This window comes from Hyperolius riggenbachi, chromosome 1, assembly GCF_040937935.1.
Source record: "Hyperolius riggenbachi isolate aHypRig1 chromosome 1, aHypRig1.pri, whole genome shotgun sequence".
Lineage (NCBI taxonomy): Eukaryota > Metazoa > Chordata > Amphibia > Anura > Hyperoliidae > Hyperolius > Hyperolius riggenbachi.
Genome location: NC_090646.1, coordinates 413,722,373 through 413,745,231, shown reverse-complemented (window position 1 = coordinate 413,745,231; position 22,859 = coordinate 413,722,373). Strand labels below are relative to the sequence as shown.

General features: G+C 47.6%; 38 non-coding genes across 38 annotated transcripts; all 38 read left to right on the top strand.

The window, feature by feature from the left end:
* Positions 1-5,079: 5,079 nt before the first annotated feature.
* TRNAL-CAG (transfer RNA leucine (anticodon CAG)) lies at positions 5,080-5,162 on the top strand. Its single transcript has one exon. It is a non-coding gene; the product is annotated as a tRNA-Leu (tRNA).
* A 643-nt stretch (positions 5,163-5,805) lies between these two features.
* On the top strand, positions 5,806-5,888 carry TRNAL-CAG (transfer RNA leucine (anticodon CAG)). Its single transcript has one exon. It is a non-coding gene; the product is annotated as a tRNA-Leu (tRNA).
* Positions 5,889-5,990: 102 nt separating this feature from the next.
* Positions 5,991-6,063, top strand: TRNAT-UGU (transfer RNA threonine (anticodon UGU)). Its single transcript has one exon. It is a non-coding gene; the product is annotated as a tRNA-Thr (tRNA).
* Positions 6,064-6,531: 468 nt separating this feature from the next.
* TRNAL-CAG (transfer RNA leucine (anticodon CAG)) lies at positions 6,532-6,614 on the top strand. Its single transcript has one exon. It is a non-coding gene; the product is annotated as a tRNA-Leu (tRNA).
* A 103-nt stretch (positions 6,615-6,717) lies between these two features.
* TRNAT-UGU (transfer RNA threonine (anticodon UGU)) lies at positions 6,718-6,790 on the top strand. The gene has a single exon. It is a non-coding gene; the product is annotated as a tRNA-Thr (tRNA).
* A 469-nt stretch (positions 6,791-7,259) lies between these two features.
* Positions 7,260-7,342, top strand: TRNAL-CAG (transfer RNA leucine (anticodon CAG)). Its single transcript has one exon. It is a non-coding gene; the product is annotated as a tRNA-Leu (tRNA).
* Positions 7,343-8,172: 830 nt separating this feature from the next.
* TRNAT-UGU (transfer RNA threonine (anticodon UGU)) lies at positions 8,173-8,245 on the top strand. Its single transcript has one exon. It is a non-coding gene; the product is annotated as a tRNA-Thr (tRNA).
* A 466-nt stretch (positions 8,246-8,711) lies between these two features.
* Positions 8,712-8,794, top strand: TRNAL-CAG (transfer RNA leucine (anticodon CAG)). The gene has a single exon. It is a non-coding gene; the product is annotated as a tRNA-Leu (tRNA).
* An 829-nt stretch (positions 8,795-9,623) lies between these two features.
* TRNAT-UGU (transfer RNA threonine (anticodon UGU)) lies at positions 9,624-9,696 on the top strand. Its single transcript has one exon. It is a non-coding gene; the product is annotated as a tRNA-Thr (tRNA).
* Positions 9,697-10,164: 468 nt separating this feature from the next.
* TRNAL-CAG (transfer RNA leucine (anticodon CAG)) lies at positions 10,165-10,247 on the top strand. Its single transcript has one exon. It is a non-coding gene; the product is annotated as a tRNA-Leu (tRNA).
* A 102-nt stretch (positions 10,248-10,349) lies between these two features.
* Positions 10,350-10,422, top strand: TRNAT-UGU (transfer RNA threonine (anticodon UGU)). The gene has a single exon. It is a non-coding gene; the product is annotated as a tRNA-Thr (tRNA).
* Positions 10,423-10,890: 468 nt separating this feature from the next.
* TRNAL-CAG (transfer RNA leucine (anticodon CAG)) lies at positions 10,891-10,973 on the top strand. Its single transcript has one exon. It is a non-coding gene; the product is annotated as a tRNA-Leu (tRNA).
* A 103-nt stretch (positions 10,974-11,076) lies between these two features.
* Positions 11,077-11,149, top strand: TRNAT-UGU (transfer RNA threonine (anticodon UGU)). Its single transcript has one exon. It is a non-coding gene; the product is annotated as a tRNA-Thr (tRNA).
* Positions 11,150-11,618: 469 nt separating this feature from the next.
* On the top strand, positions 11,619-11,701 carry TRNAL-CAG (transfer RNA leucine (anticodon CAG)). The gene has a single exon. It is a non-coding gene; the product is annotated as a tRNA-Leu (tRNA).
* An 830-nt stretch (positions 11,702-12,531) lies between these two features.
* On the top strand, positions 12,532-12,604 carry TRNAT-UGU (transfer RNA threonine (anticodon UGU)). Its single transcript has one exon. It is a non-coding gene; the product is annotated as a tRNA-Thr (tRNA).
* A 469-nt stretch (positions 12,605-13,073) lies between these two features.
* On the top strand, positions 13,074-13,156 carry TRNAL-CAG (transfer RNA leucine (anticodon CAG)). Its single transcript has one exon. It is a non-coding gene; the product is annotated as a tRNA-Leu (tRNA).
* Positions 13,157-13,260: 104 nt separating this feature from the next.
* Positions 13,261-13,333, top strand: TRNAT-UGU (transfer RNA threonine (anticodon UGU)). Its single transcript has one exon. It is a non-coding gene; the product is annotated as a tRNA-Thr (tRNA).
* Positions 13,334-13,801: 468 nt separating this feature from the next.
* TRNAL-CAG (transfer RNA leucine (anticodon CAG)) lies at positions 13,802-13,884 on the top strand. The gene has a single exon. It is a non-coding gene; the product is annotated as a tRNA-Leu (tRNA).
* A 101-nt stretch (positions 13,885-13,985) lies between these two features.
* On the top strand, positions 13,986-14,058 carry TRNAT-UGU (transfer RNA threonine (anticodon UGU)). Its single transcript has one exon. It is a non-coding gene; the product is annotated as a tRNA-Thr (tRNA).
* Positions 14,059-15,979: 1,921 nt separating this feature from the next.
* On the top strand, positions 15,980-16,062 carry TRNAL-CAG (transfer RNA leucine (anticodon CAG)). The gene has a single exon. It is a non-coding gene; the product is annotated as a tRNA-Leu (tRNA).
* A 643-nt stretch (positions 16,063-16,705) lies between these two features.
* Positions 16,706-16,788, top strand: TRNAL-CAG (transfer RNA leucine (anticodon CAG)). Its single transcript has one exon. It is a non-coding gene; the product is annotated as a tRNA-Leu (tRNA).
* Positions 16,789-16,890: 102 nt separating this feature from the next.
* TRNAT-UGU (transfer RNA threonine (anticodon UGU)) lies at positions 16,891-16,963 on the top strand. The gene has a single exon. It is a non-coding gene; the product is annotated as a tRNA-Thr (tRNA).
* A 466-nt stretch (positions 16,964-17,429) lies between these two features.
* TRNAL-CAG (transfer RNA leucine (anticodon CAG)) lies at positions 17,430-17,512 on the top strand. The gene has a single exon. It is a non-coding gene; the product is annotated as a tRNA-Leu (tRNA).
* A 103-nt stretch (positions 17,513-17,615) lies between these two features.
* TRNAT-UGU (transfer RNA threonine (anticodon UGU)) lies at positions 17,616-17,688 on the top strand. Its single transcript has one exon. It is a non-coding gene; the product is annotated as a tRNA-Thr (tRNA).
* Positions 17,689-18,155: 467 nt separating this feature from the next.
* On the top strand, positions 18,156-18,238 carry TRNAL-CAG (transfer RNA leucine (anticodon CAG)). The gene has a single exon. It is a non-coding gene; the product is annotated as a tRNA-Leu (tRNA).
* A 104-nt stretch (positions 18,239-18,342) lies between these two features.
* TRNAT-UGU (transfer RNA threonine (anticodon UGU)) lies at positions 18,343-18,415 on the top strand. The gene has a single exon. It is a non-coding gene; the product is annotated as a tRNA-Thr (tRNA).
* Positions 18,416-18,881: 466 nt separating this feature from the next.
* Positions 18,882-18,964, top strand: TRNAL-CAG (transfer RNA leucine (anticodon CAG)). The gene has a single exon. It is a non-coding gene; the product is annotated as a tRNA-Leu (tRNA).
* A 106-nt stretch (positions 18,965-19,070) lies between these two features.
* On the top strand, positions 19,071-19,143 carry TRNAT-UGU (transfer RNA threonine (anticodon UGU)). The gene has a single exon. It is a non-coding gene; the product is annotated as a tRNA-Thr (tRNA).
* Positions 19,144-19,609: 466 nt separating this feature from the next.
* On the top strand, positions 19,610-19,692 carry TRNAL-CAG (transfer RNA leucine (anticodon CAG)). Its single transcript has one exon. It is a non-coding gene; the product is annotated as a tRNA-Leu (tRNA).
* Positions 19,693-19,795: 103 nt separating this feature from the next.
* TRNAT-UGU (transfer RNA threonine (anticodon UGU)) lies at positions 19,796-19,868 on the top strand. Its single transcript has one exon. It is a non-coding gene; the product is annotated as a tRNA-Thr (tRNA).
* A 466-nt stretch (positions 19,869-20,334) lies between these two features.
* Positions 20,335-20,417, top strand: TRNAL-CAG (transfer RNA leucine (anticodon CAG)). The gene has a single exon. It is a non-coding gene; the product is annotated as a tRNA-Leu (tRNA).
* A 109-nt stretch (positions 20,418-20,526) lies between these two features.
* On the top strand, positions 20,527-20,599 carry TRNAT-UGU (transfer RNA threonine (anticodon UGU)). The gene has a single exon. It is a non-coding gene; the product is annotated as a tRNA-Thr (tRNA).
* Positions 20,600-21,065: 466 nt separating this feature from the next.
* TRNAL-CAG (transfer RNA leucine (anticodon CAG)) lies at positions 21,066-21,148 on the top strand. The gene has a single exon. It is a non-coding gene; the product is annotated as a tRNA-Leu (tRNA).
* A 103-nt stretch (positions 21,149-21,251) lies between these two features.
* Positions 21,252-21,324, top strand: TRNAT-UGU (transfer RNA threonine (anticodon UGU)). The gene has a single exon. It is a non-coding gene; the product is annotated as a tRNA-Thr (tRNA).
* Positions 21,325-21,792: 468 nt separating this feature from the next.
* Positions 21,793-21,875, top strand: TRNAL-CAG (transfer RNA leucine (anticodon CAG)). The gene has a single exon. It is a non-coding gene; the product is annotated as a tRNA-Leu (tRNA).
* Positions 21,876-21,972: 97 nt separating this feature from the next.
* TRNAT-UGU (transfer RNA threonine (anticodon UGU)) lies at positions 21,973-22,045 on the top strand. The gene has a single exon. It is a non-coding gene; the product is annotated as a tRNA-Thr (tRNA).
* Positions 22,046-22,512: 467 nt separating this feature from the next.
* On the top strand, positions 22,513-22,595 carry TRNAL-CAG (transfer RNA leucine (anticodon CAG)). The gene has a single exon. It is a non-coding gene; the product is annotated as a tRNA-Leu (tRNA).
* A 103-nt stretch (positions 22,596-22,698) lies between these two features.
* On the top strand, positions 22,699-22,771 carry TRNAT-UGU (transfer RNA threonine (anticodon UGU)). Its single transcript has one exon. It is a non-coding gene; the product is annotated as a tRNA-Thr (tRNA).
* Positions 22,772-22,859: the final 88 nt, after the last annotated feature.

Sequence of the window (22,859 nt, the reverse complement as noted above, 5' to 3'; positions counted from 1 at the left end):
CATGAGATGCACAGAGGAGAAATCGACCAACTGCGTGCGCAGCATCATCAGTCGGTGGGCCAGCTGCAGAACATGATGCAGCAAATGCATCAACAAAGCAAGGAACTACTGAAATTGCAGGCACACCCGTGTTTTCACACTGTGATGTCTCTAATACCATATCTTGAAAAGGTGCCTTCACAAAACCTGATGGCGTGCCATTCCAATTTGCTGGAGGTGATTAAACAGCACATGGACACGCCATTATTGCAACCACCAATTTTTAGACCCCCACAACCAACAGCGGTGCCCACCTGGCAATCATCACAGATGTACACTGGCTACAGAGGCAGTCAATATGGGCCACCGCTGTCAGGGTCCAGCTCATCCACGACCAGCACCCAAGAGAGTCCAGATTTCCAGGCAGCAACTCCCACCTTTTCTAGTAGTGGTGCCGATACAATTTGAAAAAAAAAGTCAAATTGTTCCTGGACATGCTCCTCTGAATACCTCCGATCCTCGGAGGAAGGATACCATCACAGGGCTTTTTAACTTTTGGTTTTGCTGGACTTGAACTTTAGGGCCTGGTGTCCCCGAAAGACACTACCTGGGTCACAACCTTGTGCCTGTTGCACTGCACCTGTAGTCCTGCACCTGTGCCTTTGATTCCTCTTGTTCCTTACTTTGTTGATCCTAATCACTTGCACAAGACCCTTGGAGCCATGGGTGAAGGACACCTTGACTGGTCGGTGAGAGGCCTAGCCTTTTCACTGACCTGTGTCCTTCATCCATGGCTCAGAGGGTCATGTGCCAGTGGTTAGGTTTTTGAAGCACTTCAATTTTAGGGCCTGGTGTCCCCGAAAGACACTACCTGGGTCACAACCTTGTGCCTGTTGCACTGCACCTGTAGTCATGCACCTCTGCCATCGTTTCCTCTTGCTCCTCACTTTGTTCTTGTTCCTAACCACTTGCACAAGACCCTTGGAGCCATGGATGAAGGACACCTTGACTGGTCGGTGAGAGGCCTAGCCTTTTCACTGACCTGTGTCCTTCATCCATGGCTCAGAGGGTCATGTGCCAGTGGTTAGGTTTTTGAAGCACTTCAATTTTAGGGCCTGGTGTCCCCGAAAGACACTACCTGGGTCACAAACTTGTGCCTGTTGCACTGCACCTGTAGTCATGCACCTCTGCCATCGGTTCCTCTTGCTCCTCACTTTGTTCTTGTTCCTAACCACTTGCACAAGACCCTTGGAGCCATGGATGAAGGACACCTTGACTGGTCGGTGAGAGGCCTAGCCTTTTCACTGACCTGTGTCCTTCATCCATGGCTCAGAGGGTCATGTGCCAGTGGTTAGGTTTTTGAAGCACTTCAATTTTAGGGCCTGGTGTCCCCGAAAGACACTACCTGGGTCACAAACTTGTGCCTGTTGCACTGCACCTGTAGTCATGCACCTCTGCCATCGGTTCCTCTTGCTCCTCACTTTGTTCTTGTTCCTAACCACTTGCACAAGACCCTTGGAGCCATGGATGAAGGACACCTTGACTGGTCGGTGAGAGGCCTAGCCTTTTCACTGACCTGTGTCCTTCATCCATGGCTCAGAGGGTCATGTGCCAGTGGTTAGGTTTTTGAAGCACTTCAATTTTAGGGCCTGGTGTCCCCGAAAGACACTACCTGGGTCACAAACTTGTGCCTGTTGCACTGCACCTGTAGTCATGCACCTCTGCCATCGGTTCCTCTTGCTCCTCACTTTGTTCTTGTTCCTAACCACTTGCACAAGACCCTTGGAGCCATGGATGAAGGACACCTTGACTGGTCGGTGAGAGGCCTAGCCTTTTCACTGACCTGTGTCCTTCATCCATGGCTCAGAGGGTCATGTGCCAGTGGTTAGGTTTTTGAAGCACTTCAATTTTAGGGCCTGGTGTCCCCGAAAGACACTACCTGGGTCACAACCTTGTGCTTGTTGCACTGCACCTGTAGTCATGCACCTCTGCCATCGGTTCCTCTTGCTCCTCACTTTGTTCTTGTTCCTAACCACTTGCACAAGACCCTTGGAGCCATGGATGAAGGACACCTTGACTGGTCGGTGAGAGGCCTAGCCTTTTCACTGACCTGTGTCCTTCATCCATGGCTCAGAGGGTCATGTGCCAGTGGTTAGGTTTTTGAAGCACTTCAATTTTAGGGCCTGGTGTCCCCGAAAGACACTACCTGGGTCACAAACTTGTGCCTGTTGCACTGCACCTGTAGTCATGCACCTCTGCCATCGGTTCCTCTTGCTCCTCACTTTGTTCTTGTTCCTAACCACTTGCACAAGACCCTTGGAGCCATGGATGAAGGACACCTTGACTGGTCGGTGAGAGGCCTAGCCTTTTCACTGACCTGTGTCCTTCATCCATGGCTCAGAGGGTCATGTGCCAGTGGTTAGGTTTTTGAAGCACTTCAATTTTAGGGCCTGGTGTCCCCGAAAGACACTACCTGGGTCACAAACTTGCGCCTGTTGCACTGCACCTGTAGTCATGCACCTCTGCCATCGGTTCCTCTTGCTCCTCACTTTGTTCTTGTTCCTAACCACTTGCACAAGACCCTTGGAGCCATGGATGAAGGACACCTTGACTGGTCGGTGAGAGGCCTAGCCTTTTCACTGACCTGTGTCCTTCATCCATGGCTCAGAGGGTCATGTGCCAGTGGTTAGGTTTTTGAAGCACTTCAATTTTAGGGCCTGGTGTCCCCGAAAGACACTACCTGGGTCACAACCTTGTGCTTGTTGCACTGCACCTGTAGTCATGCACCTCTGCCATCGGTTCCTCTTGCTCCTCACTTTGTTCTTGTTCCTAACCACTTGCACAAGACCCTTGGAGCCATGGATGAAGGACACCTTGACTGGTCGGTGAGAGGCCTAGCCTTTTCACTGACCTGTGTCCTTCATCCATGGCTCAGAGGGTCATGTGCCAGTGGTTAGGTTTTTGAAGCACTTCAATTTTAGGGCCTGGTGTCCCCGAAAGACACTACCTGGGTCACAAACTTGTGCCTGTTGCACTGCACCTGTAGTCATGCACCTCTGCCATCGGTTCCTCTTGCTCCTCACTTTGTTCTTGTTCCTAACCACTTGCACAAGACCCTTGGAGCCATGGATGAAGGACACCTTGACTGGTCGGTGAGAGGCCTAGCCTTTTCACTGACCTGTGTCCTTCATCCATGGCTCAGAGGGTCATGTGCCAGTGGTTAGGTTTTTGAAGCACTTCAATTTTAGGGCCTGGTGTCCCCGAAAGACACTACCTGGGTCACAAACTTGTGCCTGTTGCACTGCACCTGTAGTCATGCACCTCTGCCATCGGTTCCTCTTGCTCCTCACTTTGTTCTTGTTCCTAACCACTTGCACAAGACCCTTGGAGCCATGGATGAAGGACACCTTGACTGGTCGGTGAGAGGCCTAGCCTTTTCACTGACCTGTGTCCTTCATCCATGGCTCAGAGGGTCATGTGCCAGTGGTTAGGTTTTTGAAGCACTTCAATTTTAGGGCCTGGTGTCCCCGAAAGACACTTGGGCAGCTATGCCCTACAACTCTTCCAGCACAAAGTTGGTGGTTGGTGTTCCTTAAAACTGACCGGGCTATACCATAGATATGTTATTTTTTTGTCTTCCATGTTGGAAGAATGTTTCCATGTTGGAAAGTGGTTGTTTTTGCAATAAAAAAATTTGTTTTTACATACCTCAGTGTGATGAGTAGTTGTTCTTGTGGTGTGACTGCTCTCCTGAACGTGGTATCCTTCTTCCTAAGGTCATCCTTCACCATCTCCAAAAGGGTATCAAACCTGTCAGGAGATGTAAAGGAAGAAGCTGTAAAGTATGTTGTGGGACAAGGTGTTGGGTGGAGGATGGGGGAGGTGTGTTTACAGAGGTTTGGGAGTGTTGTGGAGGGTGGGGGTGTAGTGTATAGCTAGGTATACAGGGGTGTGGGGGTCAGGGTGGTGTGTTTAGCTAGGTATACAGGGATGAGGTGTTGTGGGGGTGAGGGTGGGGTGTTTAGGAATGGTGGGGGTTGGTGTATTTAGGCCTATATACTTACAGGGGAATAGACATCCGAGTGTAGCTGTAGAATTTCTGTGGGTGTCGTCTGAGGTCCCGGTAGAGGGCCTGGAACTCTCCCTTCCTCTGCCTCCTGGCTAGTAGAGGGTGCACCCACCATCTCCTGCGAGGAGCACGCCTTCTCCCCACATAGTAGTAGGTAAACAACAGGAAGGAGAGAATTCCCAGGTAATAAGCGTAAAAAATGACTGGATCCATGGTCCCAACTGCTGTCTCTGTATCCAAGGATGGTCTCCACACGTCCAGCTGTCTCCAACAATGACCCCAGAGCTTCTGCTGACCTCCCAGAACCCCAGGTATTTATACAGGTTGTTATCTCTTTAAGAATCCGGATCCGGACCGCAACCGTGTTCATACCGCACGGAAACCGTATGCAACCGGACCGGATCCGGACCGGATCCGGACAGGAACCGTACGGTTCAGGTCCGATCCGGCTCCGGTGCGGTCCGGACATCCGGTGCGGTTTTTGCAAAACCGCAAGTGTGAACGGGGCCTTAGAGCACTGGTCTTGTAAACCAGGGGTCGTGAGTTCAAATCTCACTAGGGCCTAAGCGTTATTTCATGTGCTGTATCTTTCTTTCCTGACAACCTATTTTCTTTCACCAGCTGTCTTATCAAAAACCGCCACTGCCTCTAGGTCAACTCCCCTTACATGAAAGATCACATTACATTCAACCCTGGTCAAGGTTCACAACATTGACCCCACTTTGAGCAAAAAAAAAAAAAAAACCTTACTGGCTCCAAGAAGACTTAGACCACATTCATAACATTCTCTTCCTAAAAAGAGAGCGGCCGTATTCCGTTCTTCTGGATGGCCAAGAAGCCAACACTGGTGCTTATGCCACCATTCATGGGTTGGCCTAATAACGGTAGCTATGATTCTAGAGCTGGAGGCTGCCTTACTTCTGCCCTCAAGGGCTAGGTGCCATTCACATGTCTTGATTGAAGGCTTCGTAGAAGACCACAATTCAGCTCTCTCAACCACCCTACTTTCCGGTGGCACAATGCACCTCCGTGTCAGGATGGCCGAGCGGTCTAAGGCGCTGCGTTCAGGTCGCAGTCTCCCCTGGAGGCGTGGGTTCAAATCCCACTTCTGACAGCGTTTGCATGGTTTTTTCACGGTTCCCCTACCTGCTAGTCTTTCACAGCCAAGAACGTTTTTTTTTTTTTTTTTTAACACATTTACACAACAGAGCACTGTGGCTCTATAGCTCAGGGGTTAGAGCACTGGTCTTGTAAACCAGGGGTCGTGAGTTCAAAGCTCACTAGGGCCTAAGCGTTATTTCATGCGCTGTATCTTTCTTTCCTGACAACCTATTTTCTTTCACCAGCTGTCTTATCAAAAACCGCCACTGCCTCTAGGTCAACTCCCCTTACATGAAAGATCACATTACATTCAACCCTGGTCAAGGTTCACAACATTGACCCCACTTTGAGCAAAAAAAAAAAAAAAAACCTTACTGGCTCCAAGAAGACTTAGACCACATTCATAACATTCTCTTCCTAAAAAGAGAGCGGCCGTATTCCGTTCTTCTGGATGGCCAAGAAGCCAACACTGGTGCTTATGCCACCATTCATGGGTTGGCCTAATAACGGTAGCTATGATTCTAGAGCTGGAGGCTGCCTTACTTCTGCCCTCAAGGGCTAGGTGCCATTCACATGTCTTGATTGAAGCCTTCGTAGAAGACCACAATTCAGCTCTCTCAACCACCCTACTTTCCGGTGGCACAATGCACCTCCGTGTCAGGATGGCCGAGCGGTCTAAGGCGCTGCGTTCAGGTCGCAGTCTCCCCTGGAGGCGTGGGTTCAAATCCCACTTCTGACTGCGTTTGCATGGTTTTTTCACGGTTCCCCTACCTGCTAGTCTTTCACAGCCAAGAACGTTTTTTTTTTTTTTTTTTAACACATTTACACAACAGAGCACTGTGGCTCTATAGCTCAGGGGTTAGAGCACTGGTCTTGTAAACCAGGGGTCGTGAGTTCAAATCTCACTAGGGCCTAAGCGTTATTTCATGCGCTGTATCTTTCTTTCCTGACAACCTATTTTCTTTCACCAGCTGTCTTATCAAAAACCGCCACTGCCTCTAGGTCAACTCCCCTTACATGAAAGATCACATTACATTCAACCCTGGTCAAGGTTCACAACATTGACCCCACTTTGAGCAAAAAAAAAAAAAAAAACCTTACTGGCTCCAAGAAGACTTAGACCACATTCATAACATTCTCTTCCAAAAAAGAGAGCGGCCGTATTCCGTTCTTCTGGATGGCCAAGAAGCCAACACTGGTGCTTATGCCACCATTCATGGGTTGGCCTAATAACGGTAGCTATGATTCTAGAGCTGGAGGCTGCCTTACTTCTGCCCTCAAGGGCTAGGTGCCATTCACATGTCTTGATTGAAGGCTTCGTAGAAGACCACAATTCAGCTCTCTCAACCACCCTACTTTCCGGTGGCACAATGCACCTCCGTGTCAGGATGGCCGAGCGGTCTAAGGCGCTGCGTTCAGGTCGCAGTCTCCCCTGGAGGCGTGGGTTCAAATCCCACTTCTGACAGCGTTTGCATGGTTTTTTCACGGTTCCCCTACCTGCTAGTCTTTCACAGCCAAGAACGTTTTTTTGTTTTTTTTTTTAACACATTTACACAACAGAGCACTGTGGCTCTATAGCTCAGGGGTTAGAGCACTGGTCTTGTAAACCAGGGGTCGTGAGTTCAAATCTCACTAGGGCCTAAGCGTTATTTCATGCGCTGTATCTTTCTTTCCTGACAACCTATTTTCTTTCACCAGCTGTCTTATCAAAAACCGCCACTGCCTCTAGGTCAACTCCCCTTACATGAAAGATCACATTACATTCAACCCTGGTCAAGGTTCACAACATTGACCCCACTTTGAGCAAAAAAAAAAAAAAAACCTTACTGGCTCCAAGAAGACTTAGACCACATTCATAACATTCTCTTCCTAAAAAGAGAGCGGCCGTATTCCGTTCTTCTGGATGGCCAAGAAGCCAACACTGGTGCTTATGCCACCATTCATGGGTTGGCCTAATAACGGTAGCTATGATTCTAGAGCTGGAGGCTGCCTTACTTCTGCCCTCAAGGGCTAGGTGCCATTCACATGTCTTGATTGAAGGCTTCGTAGAAAAGACCACAATTCAGCTCTCTCAACCACCCTACTTTCCGGTGGCACAATGCACCTCCGTGTCAGGATGGCCGAGCGGTCTAAGGCGCTGCGTTCAGGTCGCAGTCTCCCCTGGAGGCGTGGGTTCAAATCCCACTTCTGACAGCGTTTGCATGGTTTTTTCACGGTTCCCCTACCTGCTAGTCTTTCACAGCCAAGAACGTTTTTTTGTTGTTTTTTTTAACACATTTACACAACAGAGCACTGTGGCTCTATAGCTCAGGGGTTAGAGCACTGGTCTTGTAAACCAGGGGTCGTGTGTTCAAATCTCACTAGGGCCTAAGCGTTATTTCATGCGCTGTATCTTTCTTTCCTGACAACCTATTTTCTTTCACCAGCTGTCTTATCAAAAACCGCCACTGCCTCTAGGTCAACTCCCCTTACATGAAAGATCACATTACATTCAACCCTGGTCAAGGTTCACAACATTGACCCCACTTTGAGCAAAAAAAAAAAAAAAACCTTACTGGCTCCAAGAAGACTTAGACCACATTCATAACATTCTCTTCCTAAAAAGAGAGCGGCCGTATTCCGTTCTTCTGGATGGCCAAGAAGCCAACACTGGTGCTTATGCCACCATTCATGGGTTGGCCTAATAACGGTAGCTATGATTCTAGAGCTGGAGGCTGCCTTACTTCTGCCCTCAAGGGCTAGGTGCCATTCACATGTCTTGATTGAAGGCTTCGTAGAAGACCACAATTCAGCTCTCTCAACCACCCTACTTTCCGGTGGCACAATGCACCTCCGTGTCAGGATGGCCGAGCGGTCTAAGGCGCTGCGTTCAGGTCGCAGTCTCCCCTGGAGGCGTGAGTTCAAATCCCACTTCTGACAGCGTTTGCATGGTTTTTTCACGGTTCCCCTACCTGCTAGTCTTTCACAGCCAAGAACGTTTTTTTTTTTTTTTTTTTTAACACATTTACACAACAGAGCACTGTGGCTCTATAGCTCAGGGGTTAGAGCACTGGTCTTGTAAACCAGGGGTTGTGAGTTCAAATCTCACTAGGGCCTAAGCGTTATTTCATGCGCTGTATCTTTCTTTCCTGACAACCTATTTTCTTTCACCAGCTGTCTTATCAAAAACCGCCACTGCCTCTAGGTCAACTCCCCTTACATGAAAGATCACATTACATTCAACCCTGGTCAAGGTTCACAACATTGACCCCACTTTGAGCAAAAAAAAAAAAAAACCTTACTGGCTCCAAGAAGACTTAGACCACATTCATAACATTCTCTTCCTAAAAAGAGAGCGGCCGTATTCCGTTCTTCTGGATGGCCAAGAAGCCAACACTGGTGCTTATGCCACCATTCATGGGTTGGCCTAATAACGGTAGCTATGATTCTAGAGCTGGAGGCTGCCTTACTTCTGCCCTCAAGGGCTAGGTGCCATTCACATGTCTTGATTGAAGGCTTCGTAGAAGACCACAATTCAGCTCTCTCAACCACCCTACTTTCCGGTGGCACAATGCACCTCCGTGTCAGGATGGCCGAGCGGTCTAAGGCGCTGCGTTCAGGTCGCAGTCTCCCCTGGAGGCGTGGGTTCAAATCCCACTTCTGACAGCGTTTGCATGGTTTTTTCACGGTTCCCCTACCTGCTAGTCTTTCACAGCCAAGAACGTTTTTTTGTTGTTTTTTTTAACACATTTACACAACAGAGCACTGTGGCTCTATAGCTCAGGGGTTAGAGCACTGGTCTTGTAAACCAGGGGTCGTGTGTTCAAATCTCACTAGGGCCTAAGCGTTATTTCATGCGCTGTATCTTTCTTTCCTGACAACCTATTTTCTTTCACCAGCTGTCTTATCAAAAACCGCCACTGCCTCTAGGTCAACTCCCCTTACATGAAAGATCACATTACATTCAACCCTGGTCAAGGTTCTCAACATTGACCCCACTTTGAGCAAAAAAAAAAAAAAAAACCTTACTGGCTCCAAGAAGACTTAGACCACATTCATAACATTCTCTTCCTAAAAAGAGAGCGGCCGTATTCCGTTCTTCTGGATGGCCAAGAAGCCAACACTGGTGCTTATGCCACCATTCATGGGTTGGCCTAATAACGGTAGCTATGATTCTAGAGCTGGAGGCTGCCTTACTTCTGCCCTCAAGGGCTAGGTGCCATTCACATGTCTTGATTGAAGGCTTCGTAGAAGACCACAATTCAGCTCTCTCAACCACCCTACTTTCCGGTGGCACAATGCACCTCCGTGTCAGGATGGCCGAGCGGTCTAAGGCGCTGCGTTCAGGTCGCAGTCTCCCCTGGAGGCGTGAGTTCAAATCCCACTTCTGACAGCGTTTGCATGGTTTTTTCACGGTTCCCCTACCTGCTAGTCTTTCACAGCCAAGAACGTTTTTTTTTTTTTTTTTTAACACATTTACACAACAGAGCACTGTGGCTCTATAGCTCAGGGGTTAGAGCACTGGTCTTGTAAACCAGGGGTTGTGAGTTCAAATCTCACTAGGGCCTAAGCGTTATTTCATGCGCTGTATCTTTCTTTCCTGACAACCTATTTTCTTTCACCAGCTGTCTTATCAAAAACCGCCACTGCCTCTAGGTCAACTCCCCTTACATGAAAGATCACATTACATTCAACCCTGGTCAAGGTTCACAACATTGACCCCACTTTGAGCAAAAAAAAAAAAAAAAACCTTACTGGCTCCAAGAAGACTTAGACCACATTCATAACATTCTCTTCCTAAAAAGAGAGCGGCCGTATTCCGTTCTTCTGGATGGCCAAGAAGCCAACACTGGTGCTTATGCCACCATTCATGGGTTGGCCTAATAACGGTAGCTATGATTCTAGAGCTGGAGGCTGCCTTACTTCTGCCCTCAAGGGCTAGGTGCCATTCACATGTCTTGATTGAAGCCTTCGTAGAAGACCACAATTCAGCTCTCTCAACCACCCTACTTTCCGGTGGCACAATGCACCTCCGTGTCAGGATGGCCGAGCGGTCTAAGGCGCTGCGTTCAGGTCGCAGTCTCCCCTGGAGGCGTGGGTTCAAATCCCACTTCTGACTGCGTTTGCATGGTTTTTTCACGGTTCCCCTACCTGCTAGTCTTTCACAGCCAAGAACGTTTTTTTTTTTTTTTTTTAACACATTTACACAACAGAGCACTGTGGCTCTATAGCTCAGGGGTTAGAGCACTGGTCTTGTAAACCAGGGGTCGTGAGTTCAAATCTCACTAGGGCCTAAGCGTTATTTCATGCGCTGTATCTTTCTTTCCTGACAACCTATTTTCTTTCACCAGCTGTCTTATCAAAAACCGCCACTGCCTCTAGGTCAACTCCCCTTACATGAAAGATCACATTACATTCAACCCTGGTCAAGGTTCACAACATTGACCCCACTTTGAGCAAAAAAAAAAAAAAAAACCTTACTGGCTCCAAGAAGACTTAGACCACATTCATAACATTCTCTTCCAAAAAAGAGAGCGGCCGTATTCCGTTCTTCTGGATGGCCAAGAAGCCAACACTGGTGCTTATGCCACCATTCATGGGTTGGCCTAATAACGGTAGCTATGATTCTAGAGCTGGAGGCTGCCTTACTTCTGCCCTCAAGGGCTAGGTGCCATTCACATGTCTTGATTGAAGGCTTCGTAGAAGACCACAATTCAGCTCTCTCAACCACCCTACTTTCCGGTGGCACAATGCACCTCCGTGTCAGGATGGCCGAGCGGTCTAAGGCGCTGCGTTCAGGTCGCAGTCTCCCCTGGAGGCGTGGGTTCAAATCCCACTTCTGACAGCGTTTGCATGGTTTTTTCACGGTTCCCCTACCTGCTAGTCTTTCACAGCCAAGAACGTTTTTTTGTTTTTTTTTTTAACACATTTACACAACAGAGCACTGTGGCTCTATAGCTCAGGGGTTAGAGCACTGGTCTTGTAAACCAGGGGTCGTGAGTTCAAATCTCACTAGGGCCTAAGCGTTATTTCATGCGCTGTATCTTTCTTTCCTGACAACCTATTTTCTTTCACCAGCTGTCTTATCAAAAACCGCCACTGCCTCTAGGTCAACTCCCCTTACATGAAAGATCACATTACATTCAACCCTGGTCAAGGTTCACAACATTGACCCCACTTTGAGCAAAAAAAAAAAAAAAACCTTACTGGCTCCAAGAAGACTTAGACCACATTCATAACATTCTCTTCCTAAAAAGAGAGCGGCCGTATTCCGTTCTTCTGGATGGCCAAGAAGCCAACACTGGTGCTTATGCCACCATTCATGGGTTGGCCTAATAACGGTAGCTATGATTCTAGAGCTGGAGGCTGCCTTACTTCTGCCCTCAAGGGCTAGGTGCCATTCACATGTCTTGATTGAAGGCTTCGTAGAAAAGACCACAATTCAGCTCTCTCAACCACCCTACTTTCCGGTGGCACAATGCACCTCCGTGTCAGGATGGCCGAGCGGTCTAAGGCGCTGCGTTCAGGTCGCAGTCTCCCCTGGAGGCGTGGGTTCAAATCCCACTTCTGACAGCGTTTGCATGGTTTTTTCACGGTTCCCCTACCTGCTAGTCTTTCACAGCCAAGAACGTTTTTTTGTTGTTTTTTTTAACACATTTACACAACAGAGCACTGTGGCTCTATAGCTCAGGGGTTAGAGCACTGGTCTTGTAAACCAGGGGTCGTGTGTTCAAATCTCACTAGGGCCTAAGCGTTATTTCATGCGCTGTATCTTTCTTTCCTGACAACCTATTTTCTTTCACCAGCTGTCTTATCAAAAACCGCCACTGCCTCTAGGTCAACTCCCCTTACATGAAAGATCACATTACATTCAACCCTGGTCAAGGTTCACAACATTGACCCCACTTTGAGCAAAAAAAAAAAAAAAACCTTACTGGCTCCAAGAAGACTTAGACCACATTCATAACATTCTCTTCCTAAAAAGAGAGCGGCCGTATTCCGTTCTTCTGGATGGCCAAGAAGCCAACACTGGTGCTTATGCCACCATTCATGGGTTGGCCTAATAACGGTAGCTATGATTCTAGAGCTGGAGGCTGCCTTACTTCTGCCCTCAAGGGCTAGGTGCCATTCACATGTCTTGATTGAAGGCTTCGTAGAAGACCACAATTCAGCTCTCTCAACCACCCTACTTTCCGGTGGCACAATGCACCTCCGTGTCAGGATGGCCGAGCGGTCTAAGGCGCTGCGTTCAGGTCGCAGTCTCCCCTGGAGGCGTGAGTTCAAATCCCACTTCTGACAGCGTTTGCATGGTTTTTTCACGGTTCCCCTACCTGCTAGTCTTTCACAGCCAAGAACGTTTTTTTTTTTTTTTTTTTTAACACATTTACACAACAGAGCACTGTGGCTCTATAGCTCAGGGGTTAGAGCACTGGTCTTGTAAACCAGGGGTTGTGAGTTCAAATCTCACTAGGGCCTAAGCGTTATTTCATGCGCTGTATCTTTCTTTCCTGACAACCTATTTTCTTTCACCAGCTGTCTTATCAAAAACCGCCACTGCCTCTAGGTCAACTCCCCTTACATGAAAGATCACATTACATTCAACCCTGGTCAAGGTTCACAACATTGACCCCACTTTGAGCAAAAAAAAAAAAAAAAAACCTTACTGGCTCCAAGAAGACTTAGACCACATTCATAACATTCTCTTCCTAAAAAGAGAGCGGCCGTATTCCGTTCTTCTGGATGGCCAAGAAGCCAACACTGGTGCTTATGCCACCATTCATGGGTTGGCCTAATAACGGTAGCTATGATTCTAGAGCTGGAGGCTGCCTTACTTCTGCCCTCAAGGGCTAGGTGCCATTCACATGTCTTGATTGAAGGCTTCGTAGAAGACCACAATTCAGCTCTCTCAACCACCCTACTTTCCGGTGGCACAATGCACCTCCGTGTCAGGATGGCCGAGCGGTCTAAGGCGCTGCGTTCAGGTCGCAGTCTCCCCTGGAGGCGTGGGTTCAAATCCCACTTCTGACTGCGTTTGCATGGTTTTTTCACGGTTCCCCTACCTGCTAGTCTTTCACAGCCAAGAACGTTTTTTTTTTTTTTTTTTTTAACACATTTACACAACAGAGCACTGTGGCTCTATAGCTCAGGGGTTAGAGCACTGGTCTTGTAAACCAGGGGTCGTGAGTTCAAATCTCACTAGGGCCTAAGCGTTATTTCATGCGCTGTATCTTTCTTTCCTGACAACCTATTTTCTTTCACCAGCTGTCTTATCAAAAACCGCCACTGCCTCTAGGTCAACTCCCCTTACATGAAAGATCACATTACATTCAACCCTGGTCAAGGTTCACAACATTGACCCCACTTTGAGCAAAAAAAAAAAAAAAAACCTTACTGGCTCCAAGAAGACTTAGACCACATTCATAACATTCTCTTCCTAAAAAGAGAGCGGCCGTATTCCGTTCTTCTGGATGGCCAAGAAGCCAACACTGGTGCTTATGCCACCATTCATGGGTTGGCCTAATAACGGTAGCTATGATTCTAGAGCTGGAGGCTGCCTTACTTCTGCCCTCAAGGGCTAGGTGCCATTCACATGTCTTGATTGAAGGCTTCGTAGAAGACCACAATTCAGCTCTCTCAACCACCCTACTTTCCGGTGGCACAATGCACCTCCGTGTCAGGATGGCCGAGCGGTCTAAGGCGCTGCGTTCAGGTCGCAGTCTCCCCTGGAGGCGTGGGTTCAAATCCCACTTCTGACAGCGTTTGCATGGTTTTTTCACGGTTCCCCTACCTGCTAGTCTTTCACAGCCAAGAACGTTTTTTTTTTTTTTTTTAACACATTTACACAACAGAGCACTGTGGCTCTATAGCTCAGGGGTTAGAGCACTGGTCTTGTAAACCAGGGGTCGTGAGTTCAAATCTCACTAGGGCCTAAGCGTTATTTCATGCGCTGTATCTTTCTTTCCTGACAACCTATTTTCTTTCACCAGCTGTCTTATCAAAAACCGCCACTGCCTCTAGGTCAACTCCCCTTACATGAAAGATCACATTACATTCAACCCTGGTCAAGGTTCACAACATTGACCCCACTTTGAGCAAAAAAAAAAAAAAAAACCTTACTGGCTCCAAGAAGACTTAGACCACATTCATAACATTCTCTTCCTAAAAAGAGAGCGGCCGTATTCCGTTCTTCTGGATGGCCAAGAAGCCAACACTGGTGCTTATGCCACCATTCATGGGTTGGCCTAATAACGGTAGCTATGATTCTAGAGCTGGAGGCTGCCTTACTTCTGCCCTCAAGGGCTAGGTGCCATTCACATGTCTTGATTGAAGGCTTCGTAGAAGACCACAATTCAGCTCTCTCAACCACCCTACTTTCCGGTGGCACAATGCACCTCCGTGTCTGGATGGCCGAGCGGTCTAAGGCGCTGCGTTCAGGTCGCAGTCTCCCCTGGAGGCGTGGGTTCAAATCCCACTTCTGACAGCGTTTGCATGGTTTTTTCACGGTTCCCCTACCTGCTAGTCTTTCACAGCCAAGAACGTTTTTTTGGTTTTTTTTTTAACACATTTACACAACAGAGCACTGTGGCTCTATAGCTCAGGGGTTAGAGCACTGGTCTTGTAAACCAGGAGTCGTGAGTTCAAATCTCACTAGGGCCTAAGCGTTATTTCATGCGCTGTATCTTTCTTTCCTGACAACCTATTTTCTTTCACCAGCTGTCTTATCAAAAACCGCCACTGCCTCTAGGTCAACTCCCCTTACATGAAAGATCACATTACATTCAACCCTGGTCAAGGTTCACAACATTGACCCCACTTTGAGCAAAAAAAAAAAAAAAACCTTACTGGCTCCAAGAAGACTTAGACCACATTCATAACATTCTCTTCCTAAAAAGAGAGCGGCCGTATTCCGTTCTTCTGGATGGCCAAGAAGCCAACACTGGTGCTTATGCCACCATTCATGGGTTGGCCTAATAACGGTAGCTATGATTCTAGAGCTGGAGGCTGCCTTACTTCTGCCCTCAAGGGCTAGGTGCCATTCACATGTCTTGATTGAAGGCTTCGTAGAAGACCACAATTCAGCTCTCTCAACCACCCTACTTTCCGGTGGCACAATGCACCTCCGTGTCTGGATGGCCGAGCGGTCTAAGGCGCTGCGTTCAGGTCGCAGTCTCCCCTGGAGGCGTGGGTTCAAATCCCACTTCTGACAGCGTTTGCATGGTTTTTTCACGGTTCCCCTACCTGCTAGTCATTCACAGCCAAGAACGTTTTTTTGTTTTTTTTTTTAACACATTTACACAACTGAGCACTGTGGCTCTATAGCTCAGGGGTTAGAGCACTGGTCTTGTAAACCAGGGGTCGTGAGTTCAAATCTCACAAGGGCCTAAGCGTTATTTCATGCGCTGTATCTTTCTTTCCTGACAACCTATTTTCTTTCACCAGCTGTCTTATCAAAAACCGCCACTGCCTCTAGGTCAACTCCCCTTACATGAAAGATCACATTACATTCAACCCTGGTCAAGGTTCACAACATTGACCCCACTTTGAGCAAAAAAAAAAAAAAAAACCTTACTGGCTCCAAGAAGACTTAGACCACATTCATAACATTCTCTTCCTAAAAAGAGAGCGGCCGTATTCCGTTCTTCTGGATGGCCAAGAAGCCAACACTGGTGCTTATGCCACCATTCATGGGTTGGCCTAATAACGGTAGCTATGATTCTAGAGCTGGAGGCTGCCTTACTTCTGCCCTCAAGGGCTAGGTGCCATTCACATGTCTTGATTGAAGGCTTCGTAGAAGACCACAATTCAGCTCTCTCAACCACCCTACTTTCCGGTGGCACAATGCACCTCCGTGTCAGGATGGCCGAGCGGTCTAAGGCGCTGCGTTCAGGTCGCAGTCTCCCCTGGAGGCGTGGGTTCAAATCCCACTTCTGACAGCGTTTGCATGGTTTTTTCACGGTTCCCCTACCTGCTAGTCTTTCACAGCCAAGAACGTTTTTTTTTTTTTTTTTTTAACACATTTACACAACAGAGCACTGTGGCTCTATAGCTCAGGGGTTAGAGCACTGGTCTTGTAAACCAGGGGTCGTGAGTTCAAATCTCACAAGGGCCTAAGCGTTATTTCATGCGCTGTATCTTTCTTTCCTGACAACCTATTTTCTTTCACCAGCTGTCTTATCAAAAACCGCCACTGCCTCTAGGTCAACTCCCCTTACATGAAAGATCACATTACATTCAACCCTGGTCAAGGTTCACAACATTGACCCCACTTTGAGCAAAAAAAAAAAAAAAACCTTACTGGCTCCAAGAAGACTTAGACCACATTCATAACATTCTCTTCCTAAAAAGAGAGCGGCCGTATTCCGTTCTTCTGGATGGCCAAGAAGCCAACACTGGTGCTTATGCCACCATTCATGGGTTGTCCTAATAACGGTAGCTATGATTCTAGAGCTGGAGGCTGCCTTTCTTCTGCCCTCAAGGGCTAGGTGCCATTCACATGTCTTGATTGAAGGCTTCGTAGAAGACCACAATTCAGCTCTCTCAACCACCCTACTTTCCGGTGGCACAATGCACCTCCGTGTCAGGATGGCCGAGCGGTCTAAGGCGCTGCGTTCAGGTCGCAGTCTCCTCTGGAGGCGTGGGTTCAAATCCCACTTCTGACAGCGTTTGCATGGTTTTTTCACGGTTCCCCTACCTGCTAGTCTTTCACAGCCAAGAACGTTTTTTTTTTTTTTTTTTAACACATTTACACAACAGAGCACTGTGGCTCTATAGCTCAGGGGTTAGAGCACTGGTCTTGTAAACCAGGGGTCGTGAGTTCAAATCTCACTAGGGCCTAAGCGTTATTTCATGCGCTGTATCTTTCTTTCCTGACAACCTATTTTCTTTCACCAGCTGTCTTATCAAAAACCGCCACTGCCTCTAGGTCAACTCCCCTTACATGAAAGATCACATTACATTCAACCCTGGTCAAGGTTCACAACATTGACCCCACTTTGAGCAAAAAAAAAAAAAAACCTTACTGGCTCCAAGAAGACTTAGACCACATTCATAACATTCTCTTCCTAAAAAGAGAGCGGCCGTATTCCGTTCTTCTGGATGGCCAAGAAGCCAACACTGGTGCTTATGCCACCATTCATGGGTTGGCCTAATAACGGTAGCTATGATTCTAGAGCTGGAGGCTGCCTTACTTCTGCCCTCAAGGGCTAGGTGCCATTCACATGTCTTGATTGAAGGCTTCGTAGAAGACCACAATTCAGCTCTCTCAACCACCCTACTTTCCGGTGGCACAATGCACCTCCGTGTCAGGATGGCCGAGCGGTCTAAGGCGCTGCGTTCAGGTCGCAGTCTCCCCTGGAGGCGTGGGTTCAAATCCCACTTCTGACAGCGTTTGCATGGTTTTTTCACGGTTCCCCTACCTGCTAGTCTTTCACAGCCAAGAACGTTTTTTTGTTTTTTTTTATAACACATTTACACAACAGAGCACTGTGGCTCTATAGCTCAGGGGTTAGAGCACTGGTCTTGTAAACCAGGGGTCGTGAGTTCAAACCTCACTAGGGCCTAAGCGTTATTTCATGCGCTGTATCTTTCTTTCCTGACAACCTATTTTCTTTCACCAGCTGTCTTATCAAAAACCGCCACTGCCTCTAGGTCAACTCCCCTTACATGAAAGATCACATTACATTCAACCCTGGTCAAGGTTCACAACATTGACCCCACTTTGAGCAAAAAAAAAAAAAAAACCTTACTGGCTCCAAGAAGACTTAGACCACATTCATAACATTCTCTTCCTAAAAAGAGAGCGGCCGTATTCCGTTCTTCTGGATGGCCAAGAAGCCAACACTGGTGCTTATGCCACCATTCATGGGTTGTCCTAATAACGGTAGCTATGATTCTAGAGCTGGAGGCTGCCTTTCTTCTGCCCTCAAGGGCTAGGTGCCATTCACATGTCTTGATTGAAGGCTTCGTAGAAGACCACAATTCAGCTCTCTCAACCACCCTACTTTCCGGTGGCACAATGCACCTCCGTGTCAGGATGGCCGAGCGGTCTAAGGCGCTGCGTTCAGGTCGCAGTCTCCTCTGGAGGCGTGGGTTCAAATCCCACTTCTGACAGCGTTTGCATGGTTTTTTCACGGTTCCCCTACCTGCTAGTCTTTCACAGCCAAGAACGTTTTTTTTTTTTTTTTTTTTAACACATTTACACAACAGAGCACTGTGGCTCTATAGCTCAGGGGTTAGAGCACTGGTCTTGTAAACCAGGGGTCGTGAGTTCAAATCTCACTAGGGCCTAAGCGTTATTTCATGCGCTGTATCTTTCTTTCCTGACAACCTATTTTCTTTCACCAGCTGTCTTATCAAAAACCGCCACTGCCTCTAGGTCAACTCCCCTTACATGAAAGATCACATTACATTCAACCCTGGTCAAGGTTCACAACATTGACCCCACTTTGAGCAAAAAAAAAAAAAAACCTTACTGGCTCCAAGAAGACTTAGACCACATTCATAACATTCTCTTCCTAAAAAGAGAGCGGCCGTATTCCGTTCTTCTGGATGGCCAAGAAGCCAACACTGGTGCTTATGCCACCATTCATGGGTTGGCCTAATAACGGTAGCTATGATTCTAGAGCTGGAGGCTGCCTTACTTCTGCCCTCAAGGGCTAGGTGCCATTCACATGTCTTGATTGAAGGCTTCGTAGAAGACCACAATTCAGCTCTCTCAACCACCCTACTTTCCGGTGGCACAATGCACCTCCGTGTCAGGATGGCCGAGCGGTCTAAGGCGCTGCGTTCAGGTCGCAGTCTCCCCTGGAGGCGTGGGTTCAAATCCCACTTCTGACAGCGTTTGCATGGTTTTTTCACGGTTCCCCTACCTGCTAGTCTTTCACAGCCAAGAACGTTTTTTTTTTTTTTTTTTTTTTAACACATTTACACAACAGAGCACTGTGGCTCTATAGCTCAGGGGTTAGAGCACTGGTCTTGTAAACCAGGGGTCGTGAGTTCAAATCTCACTAGGGCCTAAGCGTTATTTCATGCGCTGTATCTTTCTTTCCTGACAACCTATTTTCTTTCACCAGCTGTCTTATCAAAAACCGCCACTGCCTCTAGGTCAACTCCCCTTACATGAAAGATCACATTACATTCAACCCTGGTCAAGGTTCACAACATTGACCCCACTTTGAGCAAAAAAAAAAAAAAACCTTACTGGCTCCAAGAAGACTTAGACCACATTCATAACATTCTCTTCCTAAAAAGAGAGCGGCCGTATTCCGTTCTTCTGGATGGCCAAGAAGCCAACACTGGTGCTTATGCCACCATTCATGGGTTGGCCTAATAACGGTAGCTATGATTCTAGAGCTGGAGGCTGCCTTACTTCTGCCCTCAAGGGCTAGGTGCCATTCACATGTCTTGATTGAAGGCTTCGTAGAAGACCACAATTCAGCTCTCTCAACCACCCTACTTTCCGGTGGCACAATGCACCTCCGTGTCAGGATGGCCGAGCGGTCTAAGGCGCTGCGTTCAGGTCGCAGTCTCCCCTGGAGGCGTGGGTTCAAATCCCACTTCTGACAGCGTTTGCATGGTTTTTTCACGGTTCCCCTACCTGCTAGTCTTTCACAGCCAAGAACGTTTTTTTGTTTTTTTTTTTAACACATTTACACAACAGAGCACTGTGGCTCTATAGCTCAGGGGTTAGAGCACTGGTCTTGTAAACCAGGGGTCGTGAGTTCAAATCTCACTAGGGCCTAAGCGTTATTTCATGCGCTGTATCTTTCTTTCCTGACAACCTATTTTCTTTCACCAGCTGTCTTATCAAAAACCGCCACTGCCTCTAGGTCAACTCCCCTTACATGAAAGATCACATTACATTCAACCCTGGTCAAGGTTCACAACATTGACCCCACTTTGAGCAAAAAAAAAAAAAAACCTTACTGGCTCCAAGAAGACTTAGACCACATTCATAACATTCTCTTCCTAAAAAGAGAGCGGCCGTATTCCGTTCTTCTGGATGGCCAAGAAGCCAACACTGGTGCTTATGCCACCATTCATGGGTTGGCCTAATAACGGTAGCTATGATTCTAGAGCTGGAGGCTGCCTTACTTCTGCCCTCAAGGGCTAGGTGCCATTCACATGTCTTGATTGAAGGCTTCGTAGAAGACCACAATTCAGCTCTCTCAACCACCCTACTTTCCGGTGGCACAATGCACCTCCGTGTCAGGATGGCCGAGCGGTCTAAGGCGCTGCGTTCAGGTCGCAGTCTCCCCTGGAGGCGTGGGTTCAAATCCCACTTCTGACAGCGTTTGCATGGTTTTTTCACGGTTCCCCTACCTGCTAGTCTTTCACAGCCAAGAACGTTTTTTTTTTTTTTTTTTTTTTTTTAACACATTTACACAACAGAGCACTGTGGCTCTATAGCTCAGGGGTTAGAGCACTGGTCTTGTAAACCAGGGGTCGTGAGTTCAAATCTCACTAGGGCCTAAGCGTTATTTCATGCGCTGTATCTTTCTTTCCTGACAACCTATTTTCTTTCACCAGCTGTCTTATCAAAAACCGCCACTGCCTCTAGGTCAACTCCCCTTACATGAAAGATCACATTACATTCAACCCTGGTCAAGGTTCACAACATTGACCCCACTTTGAGCAAAAAAAAAAAAAAACCTTACTGGCTCCAAGAAGACTTAGACCACATTCATAACATTCTCTTCCTAAAAAGAGAGCGGCCGTATTCCGTTCTTCTGGATGGCCAAGAAGCCAACACTGGTGCTTATGCCACCATTCATGGGTTGGCCTAATAACGGTAGCTATGATTCTAGAGCTGGAGGCTGCCTTACTTCTGCCCTCAAGGGCTAGGTGCCATTCACATGTCTTGATTGAAGGCTTCGTAGAAGACCACAATTCAGCTCTCTCAACCACCCTACTTTCCGGTGGCACAATGCACCTCCGTGTCAGGATGGCCGAGCGGTCTAAGGCGCTGCGTTCAGGTCGCAGTCTCCCCTGGAGGCGTGGGTTCAAATCCCACTTCTGACAGCGTTTGCATGGTTTTTTCACGGTTCCCCTACCTGCTAGTCTTTCACAGCCAAGAACGTTTTTTTGTTTTTTTTTTTAACACAATTACACAACAGAGCACTGTGGCTCTATAGCTCAGGGGTTAGAGCACTGGTCTTGTAAACCAGGGGTCGTGAGTTCAAATCTCACTAGGGCCTAAGCGTTATTTCATGCGCTGTATCTTTCTTTCCTGAAAACCTATTTTCTTTCACCAGCTGTCTTATCAAAAACCGCCACTGCCTCTAGGTCAACTCCCCTTACATGAAAGATCACATTACATTCAACCCTGGTCAAGGTTCACAATATTGACCCCACTTTGAGCAAAAAAAAAAAAAAAAACCTTACTGGCTCCAAGAAGACTTAGACCACATTCATAACATTCTCTTCCTAAAAAGAGAGCGGCCGTATTCCGTTCTTCTGGATGGCCAAGAAGCCAACACTGGTGCTTATGCCACCATTCATGGGTTGGCCTAATAACGGTAGCTATGATTCTAGAGCTGGAGGCTGCCTTACTTCTGCCCTCAAGGGCTAGGTGCCATTCACATGTCTTGATTGAAGGCTTCGTAGAAGACCACAATTCAGCTCTCTCAACCACCCTACTTTCCGGTGGCACAATGCACCTCCGTGTCAGGATGGCTGAGCGGTCTAAGGCGCTGCGTTCAGGTCGCAGTCTCCCCTGGAGGCGTGGGTTCAAATCCCACTTCTGACAGCGTTTGCATGGTTTTTTCACGGTTCCCCTACCTGCTAGTCTTTCACAGCCAAGAACGTTTTTTTTTTTTTAACACATTTACACAACAGAGCACTGTGGCTCTATAGCTCAGGGGTTAGAGCACTGGTCTTGTAAACCAGGGGTCGTGAGTTCAAATCTCACTAGGGCCTAAGCGTTATTTCATGCGCTGTATCTTTCTTTCCTGACAACCTATTTTCTTTCACCAGCTGTCTTATCAAAAACCGCCACTGCCTCTAGGTCAACTCCCCTTACATGAAAGATCACATTACATTCAACCCTGGTCAAGGTTCACAACATTGACCCCACTTTGAGCAAAAAAAAAAAAAAAACCTTACTGGCTCCAAGAAGACTTAGACCACATTCATAACATTCTCTTCCTAAAAAGAGAGCGGCCGTATTCCGTTCTTCTGGATGGCCAAGAAGCCAACACTGGTGCTTATGCCACCATTCATGGGTTGGCCTAATAACGGTAGCTATGATTCTAGAGCTGGAGGCTGCCTTACTTCTGCCCTCAAGGGCTAGGTGCCATTCACATGTCTTGATTGAAGGCTTCGTAGAAGACCACAATTCAGCTCTCTCAACCACCCTACTTTCCGGTGGCACAATGCACCTCCGTGTCAGGATGGCCGAGCGGTCTAAGGCGCTGCGTTCAGGTCGCAGTCTCCCCTGGAGGCGTGGGTTCAAATCCCACTTCTGACAGCGTTTGCATGGTTTTTTCACGGTTCCCCTACCTGCTAGTCTTTCACAGCCAAGAACGTTTTTTTGTTTTTTTTTTTAACACATTTACACAACAGAGCACTGTGGCTCTATAGCTCAGGGGTTAGAGCACTGGTCTTGTAAACCAGGGGTCGTGAGTTCAAATCTCACTAGGGCCTAAGCGTTATTTCATGCGCTGTATCTTTCTTTCCTGACAACCTATTTTCTTTCACCAGCTGTCTTATCAAAAACCGCCACTGCCTCTAG